Genomic DNA, 12220 nt, shown 5'->3' with positions numbered 1-12220 from the left:
CCTCAAGCCCCTGTTAGCCAGCGTATGTTGAATCAGGCACTCCGCAGCACCAGCAGCGTCTGTTATAGCAGCGGCCCATACATTTTGTGCAGACAGTGTCAGAGTTTAGTAAGTGGACAAGCTACGCCCACCCGAGTGCAACAGATGTCCGCCACCCTGTGTCTTCCAAGGAGCTGTAGGCCCTCCTCGGGAGGCGATGGTACCACTGGCACAGCAGTGCAGCCCGATCCCTCAATGTAGGAGTAATTGTGGAAAAGCCAGCGCCACGCAGTGTATGTTTGTCACCGCCTCATGTAGCGCGCCCCCAGTGTGGTCCATATGCCTCGCGTTGAGCAGGCAGATCGGTAGGCCCCAACCCTCACAAGGCCACCAGGTCCCCAGGCTACGGTGGCTCTAAGCTCTAGTGCTGGATTCTTCACGTCTGCAGGCTGCCGATACCTGTAGGTGATTGTCTCCGCCACCCATCACCACTAGGAAGGCTTCAGGGTCCGCCGCTGTGCGTGTTCTTCCCAGCGGCCTGAACACCACGTGGGGACCTCGGCTCTCGCGTAGTGGCCATCCCCCATCGCGGGCACCGAGGCAGGTCACAGCCAGCACCACTGCAGCAACAGAAGCCCCGCCACTCTCAAACGCGGCGTCTGTCACCAGCCCAACCTCGCCGGTAGCTGCAGCAGCTGTTCCGCTTCTGATTTTCACCTCTTTTAGCCCCAGATCAGGAATGTATCAGCAGGATAAATGAATATCAGGCAACCGGACTGCGGGAGCTTCACGGAGTGTCAGCCATTCCGCTAGTGCGCCACCTAGCGCCCTGCCAACTGGAATATTTAACTTACTTAGTCCATAGTAAAGTGTCAGGTTTTTGTACTCCTTAGGATCCGGATGATGCAATAAGGGGTCCACCCCTTGACATCCCCAAACTCCAACTTGAAAGTTATGGAGTGTCAGGGCGATCAAGTGACGGAAGGAAAAGGTTGGGAACAGCAAGGATGAGAACCTACAAGACAAAACAACAAACATCAACAATAAACACTTAGATATGTCTACTCACATATGGCCTCGCTAAGTAAACATAAATACCTTTCACCTCCTCCTGGCTACCTCACGTTGGTATTTAGAATCTGAAAAACAACCAATCCCCTGTGATGGAACATCCTATAAAACATAACACATTTGTTTGAAACCACACGAATGTATGACGTTACAACGCATGCTATTACAACGCATGTTTTACAACGCAAGTCGTTACAACGACTTGCGTTGGGGGCGCTGGATAGTGAATAGTTTAATTTAGTATTCCAACTCCAGTCCCCGTGGATAGTAGGGAAGGTGTTGGACAGAAAATTAAAACTATTCCCTATCCTAGAGCGCCCCTCAGCGCAAGTCGTTGTAATGACTTGCGTTGTAATGGTTGCGTCGTAATGGTAGTGCGTTGTAACAGTTGCGTTGTAAAGGATGTTTCCCAACCACACATATGCTATATTCATACACAAACACCATATGACCTTGTGTCTTACACACCCTGAATCAGACCTCTCCCCAGGCCCACCTTATTTCAGTTAGGGTTTGACCCAAATGTTATGAACAAAGTCTTGAATAATAGAATATAGGAAAATTAAGCCTAAAAAGTAAAAATGGTCCGTGGACCTATTCAGAGGTTATTTTGGCATACTCCTGGATAGGTCCAAAAAGATGTTAGAACTCTACATAAAAGAAATATGGATTCCTTAGTTTCCCAAAACAAAAACGCTTCCTGTATCTCACTGGCACTATGAGTTTATTGCCCCAGCAAAATCCTTTGTTACTGAAATATATTCCAATGAAACCATAACACAGCCAAATAGTCAAATAGGCGAAAACACGGTTATGTCACCGCCGCCCAACCAAGGACAATAACAAACAAAAAAAGCAGTACAAGGCTTCCGTGGTTTAAATCACCACAGCCTGCCTTCCAACCCCATGGCTTCCTTTTCACGGGGACAGCTGAACTGAGGGTCCGTAACACCTCTGCTGTGATACCCGACATCTCCTGGCCTCTGGGAACAAGACAAACACACAAAATTACGCATGCTACGGAACGCGCGACGTGCCCTCTTGTAGACGCTCGCTCCTCATCCACTTTGCCTTCTGGGAATTGAAGTTCCAAATGTCTATGCAGGCGCTACACGACACGATTCCTGACATAAAGTGGCACTACATTTGCACATCCTCTAAATTAAATGCAACTTGTGGGACCGTAACACTGATTGTGCCACCCACTTAAGTAGCCATTTAAACATGCCTCCAGCCTGCCATTGTAGAGCCTTTGCATACCCTTTTAAACTGCAATTTTGACCTGGCAAAAAAGGTTTTGTGGGTTCCGTGTAGCGGTAAATGTGAAACAAAATAACAGTATAAGAACGGTGCAACACGGTCAGAGGAGACCCAAAACCTCTGTGATGGGTGTTCAGGGCCCTGGACAGCCCGAAGGGAAGGCTGAAATGTATTTAAAAAGTAGGGCATGTGCTTTCACGTTCTACATGTCCCGGTTTTTCAGATAGTCTGGTATGAGACATACACTTGTTCATTCAAAAAAGTGAATATACAATACAAATACAAACAACAACATATATATACATTTAACATTCCTACATGTGAAACAAAACAGTTTTCTATACACCAATCTAAATTCACGAAGAAAGCAAACCCTTCAAATTACATTCCTTTCATCGTAAAAGGCAGATGCTCGACATTGGGAACGTTAATGATAACAGCTGGGATTACAATTACTTTACGGTTCCACCTGATTGTGAATAGCCACCATAGCCACCATATGGCTCTTCCTCAATGTGAAAATGCTGACACGTTTCGAGACCCATGTCAACTCCAGGAGCTCTCATCAGGGCTTCTTCTTTGAATAGGATGGTGTAATCTACAAAAAAAGACATGGGATATTTAGGGGCCTCCCTATTGATGAACTAACCTTATGACAAAAGTACTTTAACCTCACGGTTGTTCCCAATATTTACCTGATGGATGTCGCTTTTTACCATCAGTGAAGTCCCTTATGAACCATGTGGGGAGTATTTTATTCAAAAGCTTTTTGGTGTGCAGGAGCTGTGGGAAACATACATTTATTTTAGTCTCTAAGTGAGCAGAACGAGTCAAACCTACTATGAGCCATTGGAAAAAAAGGCATGTACCTATTTAGCAATGGTTTATAAAGCTGATGCTTGAATCCTCTCCTTTTTATCCATGAAATCCTTAAAAAGATATTTTACTCAGGGAATTAATCATGTCTGAAAGTTGAAGCAGAAGTATTCTTATTTCCATTTAAACTAGAAGTCACCAATCTTCGAAAAAACAAGTAATTTAGTGATGGCATAACTTCAAGAATGCTGGCCTGTCAAATGTTCGGTTTTTCGTTATCTTTATTTCCAATACTTAGCTTGGGGCTGCACGAGAGAATGCTCCTAGTCATGTCTCTAAAAAAATCTTAATTTCTCTGTTGCAGCTTTAAAATAGAGCAAGACGTGTCGCTGGTGATTAGTCACGTCTAAAACAGATAAAAATAACCATATGTCTCCTTCAATAAGGAAATAGTTATGAAAGCAAGCGCGCGTGCAAGTTTAACCCCGTACCCGCTGGAGGAGTTAATCTTTTCTCCTGTCCTCTGGTGACCCGGTAGACTCAAGGTTTACTGAGGGATTCGGGTATGGCAGGACTAAAATGGAAATGGGTAAAGGATTCAAATTGATTTGTATTTCATTAGAGGAGCAAGCTATCGGGTATTTCAAAAATTAGGAGATGGAGCTCAATCTGCATGTCTCTCAGTGAAAGTAAGCCAAACAGGGCTGCAACTGGCATTTCGAAAGGAGCACATGTTTAAAAAATGGAATTGTGGGAAATGTGGTTTCCCTAAAACAACCAATGACAAATGGTGTTATAAACTGATTCTATGTCAAATTAGTGACCTACAACTGCATTGCATTATGGATGCTGTCGTTTAAATTATACTGTGGTACAAAGTGTAAACTTTTAAAATGTTGGCATTTTCTTGGCTTAGCCATTTGGTGCCTGCTGTCTGTCTCTGGGTCACATGACTAGGTGTAGTTGACAGTTGGAGATGTGCATTTGTCCTAGACAGCCACACACAATGGCAACCTTTTGGTGGGAATGGATGGGCCATTACTGGCAGGATGGGAGGGAGGAACTGTGTCCTGTCTCCTCACAAAGGGCTGCATATCCCTTGTAGTTATTTATTCTGGAGCCAGGAAAGCAGGACATATGCGCATCTAAGGGCATGCCTCTAGAAGCTTCTCCCCACATCGATGGCAAAACTGGATATAAAAACTGGACCTCAGACACCAACTCTTCCATACACTTCTGGGCCCGTGAATACTCTGCTGGGACTGCTGTGCTGCAAGGACTGCCACTTTGCTGGACTACTGTGATGTATTCCTATAAGTTCTGTATCGATCCCCCTATTCCTGACCCTATTCTGGTTAACAAACTAACAAGTTAACTAGCAGCCATCCCATGAGGCAGAAAAGCCCCATAATGCAGGAACCGTTATCTGATAAAGCCACACTACGGCACAGGAACGTGTTATCTGATTAGGTCATAACGCTTGCCATCTAATTAGACAAGCGATATTCCTCCAGCCCCTGATAAGGCATACGGAGTTCTCAAAACAAATCAAACCTATGATAACCTGGGAAAAACCCTCCGGCCATTGTTTTGATTTCACCGAGAACTTCAGCAAAAGAATGTGCTAACGACCAAGTCGTATGACATCCTTATTGACGTATCTATGTCCATCCTTACGTCAATCTCGGCACCTTAAAGGTATAAATATTACCGATATTGCCCTATGCAAACACACGCGGTGGTGACGAGGACGGAGCAGCCAGACTTGCCGAAGCCCAGAGCAGAGCAGACCCCGCTGGCGCAGCCCCGCCTTCTTGACGCGCTGAGAACAACACGCTGCCTTTCTCCTGCCGAGAAATCCAGCACCGGCGCTTCCGGGTAGCCCTCGCAGGCAGCCTGGAATATCGAGACCAGAGAAAGAGATACCATCCCTCATTCATCCTAAATTCCAGGTACAGAACTGAATAACCCCTCGCAGAGAATTCTTTAGTCAGTCACTTGGCAAAACAAACTTAACTTAAACTGTAACTTTCTATTCCCGCCCACGTATTAGGCTTAGGTCAGGTACACGGGGTAGGCGTATTTAGAAACACCAGTTGAGTACGTTTAGTCAAATGTATATGTGTATAAATATGTTTTATTCATTTTAAACCTTCATATGGCTTAGAAACCATATCAATGTTTTTACAGTATTATTTTATACTTCTGCTTTTAATGTATGCACTTTACTTAACCATAAGTATTGCAATAATATCGATCCATTTCTCTTGTATGAGAAAAGAGACTGATCAATAAATAACATCTTTTATTGAACACGCCCGTCTCTTCCTTTTCTCTACAATCTGATGAGACTAAGAATGCACGTACTGACTGAGTAAAATAAATTGCCTTTTGTTCACACGACTCTCGAGATACACTCTTGATTAGGGGAGAGCAAAGTTGTCATGTTCTATGGTTGTCAGAAACTAAATCCCTTCTTGTCTATCCAGGGAGGTTCAACTCCTCCTTGCCTATTCGAGAAAGTTTCTAGTGAACTCTGAGCTAGCTGGCAAACCCAAAACTTTAAGTCTAATATCGACAGTAGTAGACCTAGTTAACGTCTGGTCTAGGCCTATACTATCGAAGGTATTATTCCAATGCGCAGAGCCTATTGGGATGATAGGAACTACACTACATGGCGCCCAACGTGTTTGGAAAGGGCGATAAAACTAACGTAAGACATTTAGAGTAACTCAGTCGTGCTTTCTCACTCAGACCCCTTTTTCCCCATAATACTCCAAAGACGTCTGGAGTGGGTAAAAGGTAATATCCACCAAACCTCGCAGGAGGAAACTCCTATGTATGGTACTTGGTATAGTCAACGTTGAAGGATACACCGTTCCAAAATATTGTGCATCTAATCTTTGTTTCCATAAGAAACCTGATCTGCAAACAAACAGAACAACCTTCCTGTCGGTAAAATGGTAGACAGTGATGATGAAAGAGAGGCAGGTAGATTAGCAACTGAACTCGCAGCAGCTGATGCTGCTATACAAGATGCAGACTAGGATATAAGACTCATCCCGGTCATCAAAAGGAAATCTATAACCTTAAAACTTATAGAAAATGGACTGACACCTAGAGGTGGCACAGTCATATTCGTAATAGAGGCACACGAATATCGGCAGACAGAGGTATACTATTCATGGATACATTTTCCAGCAGCAAATGCTGTAACAAAGTACTTCCACTATTATAAAATAGAGGAACCTCCTGAAACGTACACTCCTTTCGAGGAGGTGGAAGTACCACTCAAATTTCAAGAGCACCTGCTCTTATTTGATGGCGCCCTAAAACACAATAATCACATCACCAGGCTCGGTCCTTTAGGTAGACCAGGAGCAACGTGGCCGGTCCTAGCCGGATACACACCACATCCAGACATCGACGGGATGTCTGCAGCAGAGCTTTTAACACAGCTAAAACAATTAATAAAATTACATAGACAATTAGTCCAATATGTGATGCGGACTTCAACAATTCAACCAGCAATTAAAATTCCACAGCTGACCCCTCACCAGGGGAACACAAATAAAATTACACCACAGAACATACAGTCCTGCCTAGGTAAAGTACCGGCTAAACGGGAACAAATACCATTCTGGCTAGCGCAAAAAATCACCCAAATAGAGGCGGTGTTTCCCGACACCACCCCGTTAGAAAAACACAGGATTCTGACTATCTGTCTTCCAATGGGAATCACACCACACATTGAGGACTGTGACACTTGGGGTACAGTCTTTGCTTCCATTTACACAAAAACGCACGGTGTTCCATCCATTTCGGTAATACCAGATGTGCTTAAACAAATTCAAGACGAATACGGTCCAGAACCCGCTTTAACTCTTGGTATGAAATTACTAAAAGACTTCAAGCAGGTCTCGGCTATATTGTTAGCCAACATAAAGGGTGAAGCAGCAAACGTGGCGATCCGCCAGAGGTTAAAGGAGACAGATATAGCAGACCAACCAGCTGAAATTGCCAGAATCATAGAAAAATCCTATGAGGAACTAGGTAGAGATAGTTTAGGTGGAATACCAGTAAAACCACAACTGATTTAAAGTCCAGAAAAAATATTTTTTAATGATAATTCAACATCACAGAAAAAGAGCTGGGATGGAAACAAACAATCCAATCCTAAAGAAAATAAATTCCTGTCCAGAGGAAGGTCTCCTAGGCGAAGAGAAAAATCTCCGAACCAAAGACACAGGTCACCCCAAAGTGACCCCTCTGGGAAAAGATATAACCTTAGAAATAGGGATAATATAAAAAAGCCTTATAGATATCAAGACATTGATACACGTCCCTCTCAATCTTTTCAGACTTCCTCGCAGAAATCGGAAAGAAGAGGACGATCAGAACAAAGAGAAGAGCACGCCAAGTCCAAAGACAAGGAACCTGCTCATCTAAAAAAGAAATTACAATTTCCAAAAAAGAAGGTAGCCAGTATCAAGGTAGTTAACAATGCCGAGAATACTGAGGACACAACTGAAAAACGGAGAATGGGCTCAGACAATGCTAGACAGCGCAGCAGAAGTGAGCATAGCTCGCAAAGTCCTTATGAATCATCTGGAGACAGTGGACACGAATGAATATCTTCAAGTGGAAACTGCAGACACCAGAGTTAACAAACCTCACAAAATATATGAAATAACATTACGTATAGAAGGGGATAAGACTAGAAAAATAAGGGGACTATTTTGGGATAATCTCTCCAAGGGCTATGACATCCTTCTAGCTGAAAAAGACTGGCCACCAGAGTTTGTCAGGGATTGCCCTCATGGCGAAGAAATAATTATGCCTGCCTTCTCAAATCATATCCCAATTCATAAAAAATACACACTTGCTAGAAAGTGGGCAGTGGCTCAAGCTCCTGCTTTATATAAAAATCATGTAGGATGGGATGAGGACTCTCCTCCTCACAAAATCCAGTTAAAATCACAACCTACTGCACAAAGGCAGTACCCAATTAAGCAAGAAGCTAAAAAACAGGTAAAAGAAATCCTAGATCAGCTAGAATACCAGGGGGTGATTGAAACTTGCACCTCACAAATGAACAACCCTTTATTTCCGGTCTCCAAACCAGACAATTCATATCGTCTAGTTTTGGATTACCGACACCTTAACTCATGTTGCAAAACTTTTGCAGTGCAAAACTCGCATAGTGCTGCACTAATGAATAACATAGTGCCAAAAAATACAAAACAACATTAGACATCTCTAATGGATTCTTTTGTCAAAACATAGCACCAGAGAGCAGATATTTGTCTGCGTTCTCAATAAATGGCACTCAAAAACAATTCTGTCGGTTAGCCCAGGGGTACAAGAACAGCCCGGGAGTATTCTCAGCGAGAGTAACAGAATTACTACAAACATATGACGACGAAGCATTATCTTATGTCGACGACATATACCTAACAGATGATGACTTGGATACTCACTTGAAGAGAGTGAACACCATAATACTTGGGTTCGCAGCAGACGGTTACAAATTCAACTTTAAAAAATCCAGAATTGCCCATCTGACAGTCCTGTTCTTAGGATATGAATTATCAAGTGAAGGCAAAAGCCTGGCTGACAATTTCCTAGAGAAATGTGCCGTACTCCAAGCACCTAGAACACTAAAAAACCTACAGTCAATTCTAGGCTTCCTAAATTTCGGAAGAACATACATTGCAAATTACGCAGAAAGGGTCAAACCCCTTTATGATCTGATAAAACCAGATTTTAAAAGAACTAATTGGACTCAAATACACACAGAAATGTTGAGATCCTTACAAACAGACATGCTAATTAAAACAAAATTAGAAACACGTGATAACACACGCAATCTTGTGATTCGAGTCATCCCAGGTAGATGCGGATTCACATACCTGACCTCTAATGAGGGAGAAAAGGTACCAATTGCATTCAAATCACACTTGTACACAGAAGCTGAAAAGAAGTTCAGTATTAAAGAAAACATTGTTCATGCAGTTCAAACCGCAATAGCTAGAGAAAAAGACAAAGCTGACGGTAGACATATCACAGTCAGAACAGCAGAATCAGCCTTTGAGACACTAACAACACCGTGTAATTTACCAACAACAACATTGAATCCGGAATGGATACAATGGGTGAATTCAATCACAACGGACAAAGTATACTACTACTTTGATCCAGAACTAGAAGAATTAAAAAATCTAGAATATGAAAGAACATTCCCTCTGCCAATCGACATTCTGCCCTTACGACAGTACGCCTGTGTAATCTATACAGACGGACATGCTCAACCCTCCGTTTGGGGAGAACAAGCATACAACCCCACATGTGGGATTATGAAAGAAGTGTGGCGCGGAGGTAAACTAAGACCTCTATTAACAAAAACACACTCAGTAGAAACTAATTCAGAACAACAGACTGAAATATTAGCATTGAAAATGGCGCTAGATAATGCGGATCGCGAATTCCCGACACTTATAGTGTCAGATTCATATTACTGCGTCAAATCATATAACAAGGATTTGCAGACATGGATTCAAAACGGTTACAAAGATGACACAGGTGCAACAATAAAGCAAAAACTGCTTTGGGAACAAATAGCTCTTTTACAAAAAGAACTACCAAAGACTCACGTGACACACTCACTGAGTCATCAGCGTGATGGCGTTCACGTTGCAGGGAATTCATTGGCTGAGACAGCCACAGCGGTAGCAACTAAATCGGCTTCCGTAGCTAGAAAAAAGCGTACATTAAAATATATTGACGGTGAAACAGTACTGGCGGTGAAAACGTCATTAAAAGGCGACTGCTCAGCGCTACCGATCAACTATCCACTCAATTATACATACATAATCGATGCAAACTCCGTCCCTTTTGCTCGAATCCCTGGAGTGGGGGATAGAGTGATTCCAAACATGGACAGGAGAAACTTGTTAATCGCAGACGCACATATGGGCGAGGGTCTCAGACACCTCAAACTAAAAGATTCTCTGGAAGAATTACAATCAAGGTATTGGTGGCCAGGCATGAGCGTGCATCATACCATGTTTGTAAAAAACTGCCCCAATTGCAACAGGAATCGCAGTGGTGAGAGAAACGGTGTAATACCGTGTCGTTTCACTCCAGAAAAAATCAACAGTAAAAAGCAAGGCTTGCGATTAACATATACAGGCTAGTTTCCACTTATAATGTAGATCACCAGCACTCGGCTGACGTCTGGACTGTTATACAAAGATGTGCGAGTCTAAATGGCATATACGCTAAGAGCATGCTACGTTTGACCATTGTTTTCACTCTAGCCCTCCAGCCTAAGGGGAAACATGGCCAAATGAGCATAGCACAGCGGGAATCTTCTCACTTCCTTCCTGAGGGATACGGGATGGTGTAAAGAAAAAACCAAGGCAGAAAGCAATCTATAAAGGAAAGGATATTAGGTTCGGGAGCTGGGTGGGTCAAACATCTAATAAGTGTCCAACGTAGTCTAAATAACTTGCCAAGAAATTCTCTGAAGGGATTCAGTCCGTACGAATTATTATTTGGAACTAGGATGTTAATCTCTGACCTTGACAGTCAAACTTCAGTGGTGAAGGAAAAAAGCTTTGATATCAAAGGCCGTTTGGCTATTTTGCAGGACTTAAATGAAACAAGAAAAGACCTGAGCAACATAAAGTTGAAACAACAGCCAACAACCACTGAAGAACCACCACCTGTCCCAGCAAGACCTGTCTGGATTCCAAAAGTCGGGGATCTAGTCAGAGAAAAGATCGCGGTAAAGAAGGAATTTGGGCCTTCTTTCAGAAAAGCAGTTCCTGTCTTGTCTGTCAACGGGACAAGATCAGTTGTACTACCGCCGCTTGCTGGTAAAAAGGAGAACCGAGTTGTATCCATCGACCTGGTAAAACCACAATCATGTGGCCGATAACAAATAGTAGGCCAAGTGGACTCCCAATGAGTAGCAGAACACCAAGGTTTGCTACCAGTACAGAGGTCCTAACAAAGAGGCTAATCACATTCGAAACGCCTACAGAAGAACAACAAGGACTATGCAATAATGCAATGGAACTTAGACCTCTGAAAACCCAAATAAAAACCTTTAGCAGAGACACACCAATCTACAATGAAGTACCAAATGATAATGCAAGAAACCGTAATCCTGAAGCAATTGGAACAATTGACAGAACAGCATCCGGCTACTTCATAAACTTCGATGATTCCTCTGAAGGCTTCAGTGAATCAAAGACACAGCCATCATCAAAAACCTTTAAAGATAAAGCTAAATAACTTTTGAAACAACTGAAAGAAACATATCTGATTTCTCCATGGATCGAATTTTGGGTGGGTTTTGGTGCATTTATCCTCATACTTTGGCTCATCATGGTACTAACTTTGGGACGCTTCATTGAGGGAAAATATGCTAAAATGGACACAGCAAGTCAGAAAATCAACTTGATCCTCAAACCGCACACATCTTCACACATCGAGAAAAGAGAACTTTCTTCAGTCAACTTCACAGCCAATCCTATACCGGGTGGGGTAGCATGGGACAACACTGACTACGAAATTTATGGTCCGGTTGAAATCCTGAAATATCCACACCAAATTAAGATCTCATTGAGTGACTTTGTAAAACCAAGCTCATTTGCTGATGATTGGGACTTCGAAAGTATAAATAACATGATGTCTGACTTAGTAATGTCTGCTAAATTTACCAAGCATGATTATTTGCAGGGTTCTACAAATTATGATAGTATGTATTGCTACAACCACTATGGTAACCATTTTTTACATAAATCTGCACAACCTAGAAATGTTTTAAATTATAATCAATGGGAACATTGTGCAACCCCTCCAAAAGGAAGCTCAAGAACCGTTTACGACAAATATTCATACTTTTCAGGTTTTAACATAAGTAATGCTGAAACATTTTATTTCAAATTGTCAAACAAGACAGGGACAAAGACCATGATAACCAACACAAAATTGATATATTCAGACTCATTCTTTGAACAAATGAATACTTTTGGTTTTGATTATTGGGACAAAAATGTTGAATTGAAAAGTGTTTGGGGTACAA

The sequence above is a fragment of the Lissotriton helveticus genome, chromosome 4_1 (assembly GCF_964261635.1).
Source record: "Lissotriton helveticus chromosome 4_1, aLisHel1.1, whole genome shotgun sequence".
NCBI lineage: Eukaryota > Metazoa > Chordata > Amphibia > Caudata > Salamandridae > Lissotriton > Lissotriton helveticus.
This window is presented reverse-complemented; position numbering follows the sequence as displayed.